The following is a 14,740-nucleotide window of genomic DNA, read 5'->3' as shown; positions in this document are numbered from 1 at the left end:
GTAGTGGTTGCCATCAACGCGGAGGGGGGTGGCAACCCGCGACATCAAGCACGTCAAGAAGCGCTGGAGGACTTCAGGTCCAGGACCCTCCACAAGGCCGGGCGCCTCGCGGAGGGGGGCCGGGCATGCCTGAGTGCCATCCAGATGAGGGTCCTGGAACGCGTAGGCCCAGCGCTCCACACCCAGATCCTTCGGAGGCAGACCCATCTGGAGTTGAGCGGTAAGTGGCCAAGCATTGCTGTGTGAGACAGGGCATGTTGCAGTGTGCTGTAGTCTGATGCTTGCCTGTATGTGTGACATAGGCCATGTATGGATGTGTGTGTGCAGGGACATCATGGTCATGTATGTGAGACCAGTTATGTGTGAGCCACATGGTTGGTGCATGTGTTTTGAAGCAACATGGGGAGCTCTATGTGGAATGCACACATGAATGCATGGCTGTCTCTGTTCCTGGACATGGGGCGGGGGTGAGGAATGGGTGCTGATGTCATGTACATGTATGGTGCACATGTGTGTGCGTGTGCCTGAGAAGTGTGTGTGTGACTTTGAAACGCCATGGATGCATGTGATTTTGAAGGCAACATCTTGGTTTACAGGGGCTCTTCTACATGGATGTTGATGTTGATTGCAGGCGCCCGGACTGTTTCTGCATGTGTGTTGTGTGCATTCACCCATGTGTTGTAGAATGACAGGATGGAAGTGACATTTGACAGTGCCACTCATGTGTTATTGCTTCCTGTCTAGGGTGCTTTGTACTGTACCCTGATGTTTGTGTTCTATGTCTCCCACTACGCAGCGTCAAGTGAAGAAGAGGGCGGAAACGGCGCTGTGGAGCCAAGCGGCGGGGATGCCTCCACTGGGCGGCGACGCACGGCCCAGCCACCCTCCCAGGAATTACCATCATCCGGGAGCGAGGGGGCTGGTGCTGCATCTGCCTCAACGGCTGTGGCGGAAGGGCCGGGTGAGCCCCCACAGGGGCTTCCAATGGCGGAAGACGGTGTGGAGACATCAAGGTTGGTGGTCTCCACAGAGGAGGGGGAGCACGCTACTGAGCCGCACATGGGGCCTGGTGGGGGTAGTACCACTGGTGCAGTCCACGGCCACGGTCTGGAGGCAGCACAGGTCACCGCGGAGGGGCCTGTGCATGTCGCTGTCCTTGACCCTGTGACTACACCATCATGCACCAGCAGGGAGCCCCCGTCCCAGGCCCGTCCGCAGGTAGGGGAGAGTGCAATATCACCTGCCTCTCCACTACCTGTGGGTGAAGGGTCCCACGACTGTATGGGATCCGTCCTGGTGGGTGTCGCGTTTTGCACGCGTGTCATTCATGATGACGTGTGTTCTTCCTGGGCGGAGAACGCACGCCATCACGAAGAGCAGCGTCGTGACGTGGCACTGCTGGGAGGGGCCCTGGTCGGAGTGTTCCTACATGTGACACGCACTCTGGCGGACCTCTCCTCCTCTGTGGAGGCTATGCGCCGGTCGTTCTCCACATCGTCATCCGGCCCAGATTCCACCAGGGCCCCCTGTGGACCTGGCCTGACCAACACAGCCAGCTTGGTGGACATCCCATCCCTGCCACAGTCGGGAGTTGGCGGTCCAGCAGGTGTGGACACCACAACTGGAGACCAGCAGATGGAGGATGTGCAGGCACCATCGGACAGGGCACATGGACAGCAGCAGTAGGAGCAGGCTGTAGGTGGGAGCAATGATGGCTCGGGGCCATCAACATCGGACGGGCAGGCATCGGCCGGAGGGCAGGAGGACCCTGGACGGGAAGTGTCTTCCGTGTGGCAGCGGTTGGGCCATGCGATAGATGCGGAGCAGCAGCAGGCTGAAGAGGCATGGCTCACGATGGTCAGGGCGGAGAACTCCATGCGTAGGGCCCTGAGGCGGGCCGAGTGCCTCGAGGCCATTCGCAGGGACCTGGAGTTCCAGATGTCATCGTCCCTGCGTACCCTCGGGGCCATGGAAGAGGACCGCCTCCGGGACATCGAGCAGGAGTTTGATGATGCCCTGGCCCGGAACATCAACATGTGAGCCGTTAGACTTGCCCGCTGCCCTTGTTAATAGTTATTTGGTTAGTATTAGGTTTCCTTTGGTTTTTTCTTTATTTTGGTCCGCTTGGACAATGGACCACATTTTTGTATATAGTTTTTTTTATTAAGTAGTAGTTTTTGATAGGTTTCATTTCTTCAGTTGGGATCATTGACCCTGGATTGTTCATCTGTATATAGTTAACTGTTGGATTCTACTTTTTTTTTTTGGATTTCCCCATGGAGCAATGGTTTTCACTTTTGTTTTTCCCTTGGATTTCATTTTTTGAACTGTGACTTTGGACACCTTTCCTTTGGATTATGATTTGTTGTTTTTCATTATTTTACGGACATGCAACATTTCTTTTTTAATTTCCTTTGTCGTTTGTTTGATTTTAATTCCATTCATGTTGCTTTTAATACATTTTTTTCTTCATACTTCGATGTGTGGTATTATCTCATTGGTTTCATGCATGTCATGATATGGGTTTTGAGATTCACTTGCACCCATTGTGTGTGTGTGTGACGGACATGTGTTCATTTACATACTTGCCATTGGGGTTGTATCATGTAATTGGCATTTATATGTGGGTGGATGCAATACTTGGGTTGGTCTTTGGCATGTGGAGGCTGGCCATAAGGGCCAGGGATCTAGATTGTGATGACGTGTTGGCTGGGGGACATGTGTCAGGGCCTGCTGGCAGGTGGCCCGCACTGCTGGGGGGTGGGGGTGCAGGGGACATGTGTCGGGGCCTGTTGGCAGGTGCCCCTCAGTGCTGGGGGGTGGGGGTGCAAGGGGACATGAGTGGGGGCCTGCTGGCAGGTGCCCCATACTGCTGGGGGGTGGGTGTGCAAGGGGACATGATTGGGGGCCTGCTGACAGGTGCCCCTCAATGCTGGGCATTGGGGGTGCAAGGGGACATGAGTGGGGGCCTGCTGGCAGAAGCCCCGTACTGCTGGGAGGTGGGGGTGCAAGGGGACATGAGTGGGGGCCTGCTGGCAGGTGCCCCGTACTGCTGGGGGGTGGGTGTGCAAGGGGACATGAGTGGGGGCCTGCTGGCAGGTGCCCCTCAATGCTGGGGGGTGGGGGTGCAAGGGGACATGAGTGGGGGCCTGCTGGCAGAAGCCCCTCAGTGCTGGGGGTGCAAGGGGACATGAGTGGGGGCCTGTTGGCAGGTGCCCCGCACTGCTGGGGGGTGGGTGTGCAAGGGGACATGAGTGGGGGCCTGCTGGCAGGTGCCCTGCACTGCTGCTGGGGGGTGGTGGTACAGGGGGACATGTGTGGGACATGAGTGGGGGCCTGCTGGCAGGTGCCCCGCATTGCTGGGGGGTGGGGGTGCTGGGGGACATGAGTGGGGGCCTGTTGGCAGGTGCCCCGCACTGCTGGGGGGTGGGTGTACAAGGGGACATGAGTGGGGGCCTGCTGGCAGGTGCCCTGCACTGCTGGGGGGTGGGTGTGTGGGGGACATGAGTGGGGGCCTGCTGGCAGGTGCCCCTCAGTGCTGGGGGGTGGGGGTGCAAGTGGACATGAGTGGGGGCCTGCTGGCAGGTGCCCCTCAGTGCTGGGGGTGCAAGGGTACATGAGTGGGGGCCTGTTGGCAGGTGCCCCGCACTGCTGGGGCGGGTGGGTGTGCAAGGGGACATGAGTGGGGGCCTGATGGCAGGTGCCCCGCACTGCTGGGGGGTGGGTGTGCAAGGGGACATGAGTGGGGGCCTGCTGGCAGGTGCCCTGCACTGCTGGGGGGTGGGTGTGCAAGGGGCATGAGTGGGGGCCTGCTGGCAGGTGCCCTGCACTGCTGGGGGACATGAGTGTGTGCCTGCTAGCAGGTGCCCTGCACTGCTGTGGGGTGGGAGTGCAAGGGGGTAATGCGTTGGTGATCACTAGTGCAAGGTGACATGTGGCTTGGCTGGGGGGCATGCCCATGGTGGATGGGCGGCCTGCGGGACATGTGCAGGGGTGCAGGGTAGTCACCTGTGGTGTGGTCTGCCTGCAGGGGCCGTGGAGGGTATAGAGGGAACACCTGGGAGGACCCACACTGCCAATTCATGTGTAGGACTCCCCTGCACCCCGGAAATACACGTACCCCACTCGCACAGGGCCTATCGCGTGTGAAACTTGCCCGCACCCCAGTAATACACGTACCCTGCTGAAATCCCATGTGGAACTTCCAGCACACCCCAGTAATACACGCACCCTGCTGAAATCGCGTGTGGAACTTCCCGCGCACCCCAGTAAAACACGCACCCTGCTGAAATCGCATGTAAAACTTCCCCGCACCCCAGAAATACACGTACCCTGCTGAATCGCGTGTGGAACTTCCTGCGCACCCCAGTAATACAGGTACCCTGTTGAAATCGCGTGTACAACTTCCCCGCACCCCAGAAATACACGTACCCTGCTGAAATTGCGTGTGGAACTTCCCGCGCACCCCAGTAATACAGGTACCCTGCTGAAATCACGTGTACAACTTCCTCGCACCCCAGAAATACACGTACCCTGCTGGGATCACGTGTACAACTTACCCGCACCCCAGAAATACATGTACCCTGCTGGGATCGCGTGTTGAACTTTCCTGCACCCCAGAAATACACGTACCCTGCTGGAATTGCGTGTGGAACTTCCCGCGCACCCCTGTGATACACATACCCTGCTGTAATCACGTCTGAAACTTCCCCGCACCCCAGAAATACACATACCCTGCTGAAATCGCGTGTGTAACTTCCCGCGCACCCCAGTAATACAGGTACCCTGCTGTAATCGCGTGTTAAACTTCCCCGCACCCCAGAAATACACGTACCCTGCTGAAATCGCGTGTAAAAGTTCCACGCACCCCAGAAATACACGTACCCTGCTGTAATCGCGTGTGGAAATTCCTGCGCACCCCATGTTAGGGAGGATTCTCTGTTTAGGCTGAATTTCCTAACCTAGTGAGTCCCCCAGCAGCTTTGCTGGATTTCTGGAGTTTGTTTTTTCCATCCTGCCAAGAGTGTGACTCTTTTCTCTCACTCTTGGACATGTATGTGTGTAATTCCTTTGATATGTCAATGTGTTCGATGGGCTATGGGGTCTTTTACTCCATAGGGTCTCATATGTTTTTCTATGTGTGTCACACTGCACCCTATGTGTCGTGACACGGGGGCGCCCTAGCAGGTCCCCCCACCATAGACTCCATACCCGGGGACCGACTACTGTCTCCCCGGGCATGTAAAGTCACCATTGGCTTTACTAGACCTAAATTTGCTAACAGAACTAGTACCAACCATCTTATTGTGGACGTGCTAGTAGGGGTAATTCGATTACTCCTGGATCTGTTACTCGAGGGGGGCACTGTCCCGTCCCCCCTCGTCGAGTTTTGGCTGGTGGCAGTGGAAACTACTTGTTATGTTCGACCCCGAGCATAACCCAATGGGATTCGTCCCATTGTTGGAGATTGATACTTTTTCTCGTTAATCTCCAACGTACCACCGATCTACTTATCTTAAATAGGTTTATCGAGTGGTATTTTCTGCCAGAACTTGGTTTGTAAAATGGCGTCTGTGTTTGTCTCTGTGACTCCTAAACCAAAGGTTGAGCCCTTTGTTCCACTTTTGGCGGGCCTCTGGACAGAGACCCTCCAGAGTGGTGCCATTCTGTCTGGGTTGCCTCAGGGGTGTGGGAGGGGGTTTAGACACCCTGGACCGAGTTGCCTTGCCAACTCAGGTCGCACTCTGGAGTGATTGGCCCAGGTGGTGAGCCTTCCCGCTCACCACTTAGCATGTGTTGATTGACAGCTAGGCTGAATGAATGGGGGGCGTCTGCATAAAAGCAGGGCTTTTGGGACTGGATCTTCAGAAGTCGCCACAGGACCTAAAGAATCTGACGAGGGTAACGCTGAGCCGACCTGCATGACGACACCTCCGGTGGAGCCCTGCAGAACCGTCTCACAATCTCCCGACGACAGAGGAGATCTCCCTGCCGGAGAGTCTCTTCCCCTGGCTGGTGGGAACAACCAGTCTTCTTTGTGCTTTTTATTTGCCCCAGGACGCAGTGGTCGAATTGCCCGTGCAGAGCACCCGGCAACCGGATAGCCACTACCCCTGTACCGCGACCGAAAGGTGGTGCCTTGTGACGGAGCACTCCGCGGCTGGTCTCTTCCCTGGTGGTGCACCGGACTATCTTCTCTTCGACGACGAGAGCATCTCTTCTCTTAGCCAAGACCCATCGTGCATCCACCACCAGGAACAACTGCCCCCGCCGGAGCGGCCTCCACAACAAGGTACCGTAACCGCCTGGCTTCCCTTTCCGATCGGTTCGAGTGAGGTATCTGATTCCTCTCCGTTCCGTTGGGTTGCCTCCAAGCTTTATTCACTCTTTGTTCTGAACTGGTTCGACCTGTCGCTAAACAATTTGCTAACAAAGACTTGAATGCATCATCAGTAGAGACTTTCTGGGACATCGTGCCTTGCCTCTTGCCAAGTGGGCCTGGCCGCTGAACTTTATGACCTATCGTGATTATTGCCTTCCTGCCTTGCATATTATCCGCTTCAGAGTGAACCGTGTTGATTTCGTTACCTGCCTATCTTTTCTCTCCCATCCTCACTAATATTCCAGTGTCATCTAGGTCGAGGTATACACCTCTGTCTGAAAATAAGTGGTGCCGTTAGAACCTAGAGTTGTCGATATTGTGTTCAGGGGGATTGAGCGTTTTTCCATTCCGCAGAGTAATTGTGTTTTGATTTGTTGCCGCGGTTTGCTTTGGTGTTTTTCATAGACGTTCTGTTATAAATAAATAACTTACTATCTTTACACTAAGCCTTGTTGCGTGTTTACTTGTTTTGCTGCGAAGAATTGCCCTATCTTGTATACTCCCTATACTGACCAACTTTTCTTGAGAGAAGTCTGACTGCTCAGCCACAGCTACCAATTGAATCTGTGTGGTACAGACTGCTACCAAGTGGGTTCATCGCAACACCTGTAGTCCTAAATCTTTTGCAGTGGTCCCAGAGGGAACTGCACAGGTTTCCGCCTAACACTGGTGTACAGCGGTGGGATTAGTATCGAGTATACAGTTTAGAGTGCTTTTCGACGCTGTAGGACAACTAACCACAAAACTTTGCAAAAGCAACTTTCAAAAAACATGTCTACGATGGAAATTTACAGCCAAGAATCTTTGTCAGGTAAAAATACTGAGAGTCTGCGAGCTCTCTGTAGACAAGAGAATCTTTCTGTAAAAGGCAAGAAATTAGAACTAATAGAGAGATTGCTGGCGAACCAAAGTCTGGGTACTGGTTCAGAGGAACCAAACTCTCCAGCAACTGTAGACAACAGTAATGGTGTTGATCTGAATCGTAATTCTGATGATAGCGATGAAGAGGCTGACGAGGACGGCGAGGCTAACGAAACTGTCTCCCCCGCTCCTCTACCTGCCTTACCAACTGTGCCTACGGGGCCCATACCAGGTCCCACAAGTAACCCTGCTTATTTTGAACTTGAAAAAATGAAGCTCGAATTAGAATATAAACGGTTCTTGGCTCAATCTGAACGAAACCAAGAGCTCGAGTTCAGACGGATGAATGCCCAGGCTGAGCAGAAGCAAGCTGAGTTGAGACTCAGAGAAATAGAGCTTAATCATGAGTTAGAAATGAAAAAGTTGTCTATGGAAAGTGCTTCTCTCTCCTCTGGTTCCTCTAGGAGCTCCAGTCCCAAAAGACCCCGGATGCCGAAGGAATTAGTGGGTATGTATGAACCGAGATTGGATGTGTTGGATTGGTTGAAACTGTTTGAATACAATCATGGGCTCCAGGACATCACCGGGAACGTGTTGCTTCCCTGGTTGTTCTCTAGGCTCCCTCCTGTTGCGACTGACGTGGTAATGGAATTGGGGGAGGTGGATAAGACGGATTACGAAAGTGTGAAACTAGCTTTGATAGCTAGATTCGGGAAGACCCCTTCCCAGTATCTTAAGAGGTTTAGAACCCTCAAAAAGCATGATGGTACCCCTTGGGCTACCTGGGTGAGTGAAGGGTTGAAAAACTTAGAGGGATGGATTAAGGGTTACAAAGTTGACACTTACGAGGGTATGCGAAATCTTTTTATGTTGGAGTCGATTTATGATGCCTGTTCTCCTGAGCTCAGACAGCACTTGGCTGATTCGAAGGAATTGGATTCCAGGGCTTTAGCTAAGGCTGCTGACTTATGGGTTGCCAACAGGGCCACTCATAAGGATTCTGGGGCAACTCAGAAGAAGGACGAGGGAAAACAGCCTAAAAAAGACTCAAAGGAGAATTCGAATAACTCACATTCCAAAGAGGGCCCCAAACAAAACCAGAAGGGTAAGCCACCGGGAAAACCACAGCAGAATAGTGTGTCTTCTGGTGCCAAACCGGAAGGAGGTCAGAACAAGCCACCATTCCAGAAAGCATTCGGTAAATGCTTTGTTTGCGGCTCGACTGATCATGTGAAAGGAGATCCAGATGTAAGGGTAAACCTTCAGGGGTCCAACTTGTCTCCTTAGCCTTCGCTCCAGAGGAGGAAGTCCAAATGGCAAGTGGAAACTTTCTACTGCTAGCTGACGAACCCATTGGAGTCTCAGCCAGCGTTTCTTTAGTATCTCTGGGGTTGTGGGAACAACAGAATTTAGATGTCTATAATTCTATCCCCGATAATACTAAAGAGTATTATAAGGACAGTGTCCAGGTGAATGGTCAGGAGACTCCTGCCATTAGGGACACTTGGGCCAGCATAACTGTGGTGGATAAATCGTTTTTTCAGGCTGAGGATGTTGCTAAGGCACCCAAACGCCTCACCAAGTTAGCTGGAGGGCCTGTGCAGATGCTTCCCCAATTACCAGTTCTCATCCAGTGTAACGACATGACTGTAAAGATACCTGTCAGCATACAGAGTGAGGTACCAGGACGCGTGCTGTTGGGTAACGATTTGAAAACTCTCGGAGTTGTAGCCCATACTCCCAGACCTCCTAGTAAACGGTTACAGGAGCTAACCAGACGTGCAAGAGAGAGAACCATGCGCGGTACTCTCGGGGAGATGATGAAGAAAGAAATCACTCCTGCTCCATTGGAAATGGCGGCCGCTGTCTCTAGGAACCCAGAAGCAAAAGGGAGACCTAAGCCTTCTAACCCGAAACCAGCAGCCCGCCTTCCAATGCAGCCGACACAGACTTCCCCGCGGTTGTCCAACGTCACACCCGTAACTCCACCTCCAGCTGAGGCTGAGAGGGAGGTACAACCCTGTATGGTGGAATTAGACTCTGAGGAAGAGCTAATGGAAGGCCAAGAACTCATTGGAGATCTGGATCCTGTTGACCATCCTGAGCTGCAGTCGTTACTGGCAGAAGGTGGACCCAGCAGGGCAGACTTCAGTAAGGGACAGAGAGAATGTCCGACTCTGGAAGGTCTTCGCCATCAGGCAGAAGCTCAGGCTGAAGGGCAAGAGCCTGGGAAACATTGGTTGCACTGGGAAGATGGCCTCTTCTACAGTGAACCGACCGAGTCTGCACCTGGAGACTACAAACGCCTTGTAGTACCCCAAGAGAACAGACCACAGTTCTTGCAGTTAGCCCACGAGATTCCTTTGGCTGGTCACTTGAGTTTCAAGAAGACTAAGGAAAGGCTCTCGCTCTACTTCTATTGGCCAAAGATGGGGGCCGAAGTAGAAAAACACTGCAGGAGCTGCCACACCTGCCAGCTGTCTGGTAAGGTTGGGTCCAAGAATGTGGCACCCTTAGTGCCTCTCCCCGTTGTGGGAGTCCCATTTGAGAGAGTAGGGATTGATATCGTTGGTCCCCTTGATCCTCCAACCTCCTCAGGCAACAGGTTTATACTTGTTGTAGTAGACCATGCTACTAGGTATCCTGAGGCCATTCCTATGAGGACTGTTACGGCTCCGGCTGTGGCTAAGGCCCTCCTTGGTATCTTTACTAGGGTCGGGTTTCCTAAGGAAGTAATCTCTGACAGGGGGTCAAACTTTATGTCCTACTACATGAAAGCCATGTGGAAAACCTGCGGGGTAACTTACAAGTTCTCAACGGCTTACCACCCACAAACCAATTGGTTGGTAGAACGGTTCAACCGAACCATGAAGAGCATGATAGGTGCTCTAGAGGAACCCCTTAAGCGTAAGTGGGACCTTCTATTGCCATGCCTTCTCTTTGCTTATAGAGAAGTCCCTCAGGAGGGAGTAGGTTACTCTCCCTTCGAACTACTCTATGGTCATCCCGTCAGAGGTCCATTGGCCCTGATTAAGGAGGGGTTGGAGAGTGCTCCTTCCCCCAAGCCAGTCAGAGTGACTGACTACGTGATAGGTCTCCGGAGGAGAATGTCGCACCTGATGACAGAAGCAAGCGATAACTTGAAAGCTGGACAAGCATTGGTCAAGCACTGGCATGATCAAAAGGCTAACATGGTTGAGTTCGCTCAAGACCAGCTTGTTTTTGTTATGATCCCAACAAGGCAGAGGGCCTTGCAAGATAAATGGATGGGACCCTACCGAGCAGTGGGTAAACTCGGCGAGGTTAACTATCTGGTGGACTTGGGCAATCCCAAGGAGGCTCCGACAGTCTTTCACACCAACCGACTTAAAGCGTATGTCTCACGACCTGATGTAGGAGCGTTGCTTCTAGAATCATCCGAGGAAGAAGAAGAGAGTGAAGCTCTTCCGGATCTTCTCAGAGGCTTACCTTTAGATGAAAAAATTGAAGGAGTAAATCTCTCCTCCAATCTGACACCCGAGCAACAAGAAGAGTGCAAGTCTATGTTGAATCAGTTTGCTTCTCTGTTCTCGCTCTCACCAGGCTTGACCCCTTGGGGCCAGCACGAAATACTCACTGGTGACTGTCTGCCTGTCAAAAGCAGAGGATACCGCATGTCAGAAAACGTACGAACCCACATCAAAGGTGAGGTCAGCAAGATGCTTGATCTCGGGGTAATAGAGCCCTCTACTAGTCCATGGTCTAGCCCAGTTGTGTTAGTACCAAAGGCCGGATCTAAAGAACTTAGATTCTGCGTGGATTATAGAGCTCTTAACGCAGTCACCACGACTGATGCCCACCCTTTGCCAAGAACAGATGAGTTGGTGGATAAGCTTGGCGCCGCCAAGTTCCTCAGCACATTTGACTTGACGTCAGGCTATTGGCAAATAGCCCTGACCGACCATGCCAAGGAGAAAACTGCATTTTCTACCCCCATTGGTTTATACCAGTTTACGGTAATGCCTTTCGGACTAAAAAATGCACCTGCTACGTTTCAACGGATGGTAAACCAGGTTCTAAATGGGATGGAGGACTTCTGCATGGCATACTTGGATGACATCACAGTGTTCAGCAATTCCTGGGAAGAACATGTAACCCACCTGAGAGATGTTTTGCAGGCTCTTGGACGAGCCAATCTGACCATAAAGGCGAGTAAATGCCAAATTGGACAGAGTAAGGTAGTCTATCTTGGGCATGAGGTAGGCGGTGGAGAAATAAGGCCTTTGCTCAGCAAGATTGAAGCTGTGCAAAATTGGACAACACCTACTACTCAAACCCAGGTGAGAGCCTTCTTAGGCCTCACTGGGTACTACAGGAATTTCATAGAGAACTATGGGACCATAGCTTCTCCCTTGAATGTCATCTCCTCACCTAAATTTCCTAAAAAGTTCAGGTGGAATGCGGAGTGCTAGTTATATCCATAAACAACTTGTCTTCAGTGGCTCTGGTTCTAACGAAGGTGTCATTGCGGACTCTGGAAGCAGGCTCTCTAAAACATCTAGATTCTCATACGGGTGCTCCTTAAGAGTCTTAACAGACTCATCCATATCCGCATAGTCTGTATCTGTGTAGGGGTCATCTACACCATCAGAGGGCATGATAGTAGAAACAGGCTCTGTCAAGTAATCAAAAGTCATCACAGGCTGGCTTTCACACATCTTATCCATAGCCGCGGCATCATCAGGTTCACTTTCGACAGTTGTCGTTGTTGCCGGCTGACTTTCAAGGCTGTAGTATTTTTGAAGGGTGCTCAAATCATCGGCCTCTATATTATTCTTAGAGTAGTAGCTGTAGCGCTTCATAATTCCCGGGATGGCTATCGCTGAGCTATCGGATATTTCCAGGGCTTCAGGAGTGGGTTGTACCTCCCACCCAAACCCCAGCTGAATATATATACACCCTGCATGCCACATCCCTAAAGATGGGCGCCGGTCAGACATCACCTTCAGCTGCCCCACCGTGTGAAAACACTGTAACACATTTCTGTGGGGGACATCAGGTCTTTGTGGGGGACATCTAGGGGAAGCACCAGTGGGGGCCCTAGGGACTCCAGGCCTTGGGGGGACCTTCCTGCTAGCACCTATGATGTCACATCCGGTGGAACACACCCGCTAGCACCTAAGCTCTGGTTAAACACAACTAAATCACTTCCGGCATGGGATTTCCGCTCAGGCGGAACTTCCGGGGCACCCCCGCATGATGTCACTTCCACCCCAGGACTGTCATGATGCCTACCCCCACGCATCAGGACCAAGGCCATCAGCTCTGGGAGCAGGCATCCAGACATTTATTTAAACCTCAGCAGCCCCGGCTAGGGGTTGTCTGGGTTCAGTCCTGGCGCCTTAGGCGCCAGGCTCATCATAGAAATAGGTCCTGGTGCCATAGGCGCCAGGCTCATAGATTTTACTTACCTGATGCAGACCATGCTGCAAAAGAGCCCAAGCCTACATGAGGCCTGAATGGGACTATTTTGTTACAGGGACTATTTTTTACTCGGGCGTGGCTCTAGGGAACTTCTTACGTGGAACTACTTTGGAGGCTATTTAAACCACACCCGAACAGCAGCACACGCTTCGCGTTATTCTGCATCCAGCAGCGTGACGCTCACCGTGCCTGCAGCCAGGATCCAGTCTTCTGCCACGCCCGCCTCGAATCCAGAGCTCCTAGAATAAAGAGGAAGAAAAGGACAAGGTTAGAAAACAAACTTATTTCAAATTCCTCACCTGATTCAGGATCCATTTCATCTCCAAACCTGGAAAGTACATCAATCCTGCACGTCCCGCTTCGCCAGCTCCAGCGCCGCGCCATACTCACCAGTCCTCACAGCATGTTTCGATCCGGCACTGCCTCCATCATTTCTTCGCCGCACTTCGGCACCTTGAGGACACAAGAAAGAACAAGGTGAGCCAATGGAATCAACAAATACAACCTCTTTACCACCATAGACTTACCTGATTTCCCACCAGAGGCATTATACTATAACTCTCCACATTTTCATATGCCGCACCTGTAAAGAGGGAGAAAAACAACACGTTAAAGCATGCAATAGTTACCAGACTGCGTTGGGTAATACAGACTCTTTCCTCAGCAGCCACGAGACCTTCTTCTCACGAACTCTGCTGCAAGATAAAGAAGGAAGGGGACAAGAGTGAACATCGGACACATTGAACTCTTAGAACTTGATACTTACCAATCCTGCCAGGAACCTCAGAGTCAATACTTTCTGGAACTCTCCCAACGCCTTCAAACCAGTGAAGTAACTGTTATCTACGTGCCCCTGCAAGACTCGCAGGATGGAGAGCTCATCATTTAAAAACATAAGGAAAATACTTCTTCGGGTCCAGCAGACAAGACTAAGCGGGCCAGTCCAGACATTCATCTCTGCACTACGCATCACGTTAGCGGAGACCGCAGCTGTCCGGGTCCGATCGACGCCCCTGTGGGGTCCAGGTGAGCGTAACAAGGACCTCCGCTAGGGCGGGATATTCGGTTAAAGGGTCATGGCAACCTGTCAAGCTTAGTTTGATGACTAAAGGTTTCATCCTTTTCTACTTATAAAGACAGGAAATGTAGAATGTGGGTTTAATTCACTGGATTGATTAATTCATTTTCTATCAATTCATTGATTTGTGAGCACTTTTATCTTAATTTCCTCAATTTGTTCTTTTGGAAGGGCACACCCTGCACATTTTACCACCACCACATCCTTCTCTTTACCCCACCTCCTCTGTCACAACTAGCTCCTTTCATGTTCAGCTCTTTCCCACCCCTCCACCTACCCAAATGCCACCTCCTACTCTTTACCCCACCTCCTCTCACTACCAGCTCCTTCCATGCTCACCTCTTCCCCACCCCTCCCCTGAACCTATTACCACCTCCTTCTCTTTACCCTACCTCATCTGTTACTACCAGCTCACCACATGCTCACCTCTTTCCCACCTCTCCACTGTACCTATTACCACCTGCTCCTCTTTACCCCACCTCCTCTGTCACTACTAGCTCCCTACATGCTCACCTCTTTCCCGCCCCTCCACTGTAAGTATTACCACCTCCTCCTCTTTACCCCACCTCCTGTCACAAGCAGCTCCCCCCATGTTCACCTCTTTCCCACTTCTCCACTGTACCTATTACCACCTCCTCCTTTTTATCCCATCTCCTCTGTCACTACCCATACCCTGAGTTTTAATCTTTTCAGTGGAGGGGTGGGTAAAAGGTAAACACTCAGGATATGGATAGTGACAGAGGAGGTGGGGTAAAGAGAAGGAGGTGGTAATAGATTCCGTGGAGGGGTGGGAAAGAGGTAAACAAGGAGGGAGCTAGTAGTGACAGAGGAGGTGGGGTAAAGAGAAGGAGGTGGTAATGGTTTAGTGGAGGGGTGGGAAAGAGGTGAGCATGGAGGGATCTGGTAGTGAAAGAGGAGGTGGGGTAAAGAGAAAGAGGTGGTAATAGGTTCAGTGG

The sequence above is a fragment of the Ambystoma mexicanum genome, chromosome 5q, assembly GCF_040938575.1.
Source record: "Ambystoma mexicanum isolate Mex_15411 chromosome 5q, UKY_AmexF1_1, whole genome shotgun sequence".
Lineage (NCBI taxonomy): Eukaryota > Metazoa > Chordata > Amphibia > Caudata > Ambystomatidae > Ambystoma > Ambystoma mexicanum.
The sequence above is the reverse complement of the archived record's forward strand: the minus strand, read 5'-3'. Positions refer to the sequence as shown.